The sequence below is a fragment of the Chrysochloris asiatica genome, unplaced genomic scaffold (genome assembly GCF_000296735.1).
Source record: "Chrysochloris asiatica unplaced genomic scaffold, ChrAsi1.0 scaffold00003, whole genome shotgun sequence".
Taxonomy (NCBI): domain Eukaryota; kingdom Metazoa; phylum Chordata; class Mammalia; order Afrosoricida; family Chrysochloridae; genus Chrysochloris; species Chrysochloris asiatica.
In genome coordinates this window covers 2,061,240-2,062,744 of record NW_006408521.1, presented here as the reverse complement: position 1 = coordinate 2,062,744, position 1,505 = coordinate 2,061,240, and positions in this window count along the sequence as shown.

Below are 1,505 nucleotides of genomic sequence, written 5' to 3'. Positions count from 1 at the left end.
TGTTTGGTAAAGTGGAGGGTCAGAGAAAAAGAGGAAGATCCCCCAATGAGATGGATTGGCACAGTGGCAGCAGGAATGGGTTTAGGAGTATCAATGATTGTGAGGTTGGCCCAGGACCGGGCATTTTTCATTCGGTTGTGAATAGGGTCACTATGAATCAGTACTAACTTGATGGCATGTAACAAGAACAACAACAACAATAACATTAATCAAAACAAGCTGGAGTAGCTATATTAATTACAGACAAAGCAGATTTCAGAGCAAGGAATAAGAATCTTCTCAGGGATAAGAATTAACAATTAGTTTTATTCATAATTGGCAAATCTTGGGAGCAACGCAAATGCCCTTTAATAGATGGATGGATAAATAAACTAGTACAGCCATACTATTATTCAGCAATTAAACAAAATTAGTTATCAAGCTATGAAGGAATCCTGAAAGCATATTGCTAAGTGAAAGAATCCAGTATGAAAGCCTACATACTGTAACTTCAATGACATGACATTTTGGAAACAGAAAAAGTATAGAGACAGTAAAAAGATCAGTGGCTGCCAGGAGCTTGGGAAAAGGAAGACATATGAATACATGCACCACAGGGAACTGTTGGGGCAGTGAAATTATTCTTCAAGACACTGTCATGGTATGTACATGATGTTATGCATCTAACCCATAACCTATTGAACTATACAACACAAAGAATGAGCCCTAATTTAAATTATAGACTGTAGTTAATAATAATGCATCAAACTTGGTTAATCAATTTTAACAAGCAAAACATACTATTGCAAGATGTTAATCATAGGGAAAACTGGGGTGGTGGGAGGGGTACGTGAGAACACTCAGATTTTCTGCTTGATTTTTCTGAAAACCTAAAAGTGCTCTAAAAAATAAAATCTGTTAATTTTGCAAAAATTAATGCCCTTTCTATCAGACCAAAGTTGAAATAAACATGGAGTCATTTTTTAAAAATGATTTTTAAGTATAAAGACAAACATTAAAATGAAAAGTCTTTGGTGATACGATGTGAGGGGATCACTAAAATCTTCCCTTTATATTTTTCCTTTCATAAGCATGTTTTACTTTTAACAGTGGAAAGTAACCAGTATGCATGTTTTAAATATGCAGACTGATCATGTATCCTATATAAAGCATTAGCCCATTTGTCCTTCTCATGGCTGACTTAACCTAGACATTAGAGAATTCTCCTAGAATTCAACACTGGTGTTGAGTGATACATGAACCCTCCAGTTCTCCTCAAAGTTGTCCTGAATTCCTGCCTCTGATAACCTAGGTGAAGATGCATCTCACTCAGTACTTTGAACAGTTATAGGATCCATCACTCCCTGGTTCTTTTTCTCTAAATATACTTCTTCAATTCTGCCTATAAAACAAACTATTCTAAGAGCAAAGAAAAACTATTTGCATCTTGGTCTGATATTCTTGCGTTATTTGCTTGCACAATACTCTCAGAGTGATAGAACATATCACTCAGCAGTAAATGTCTT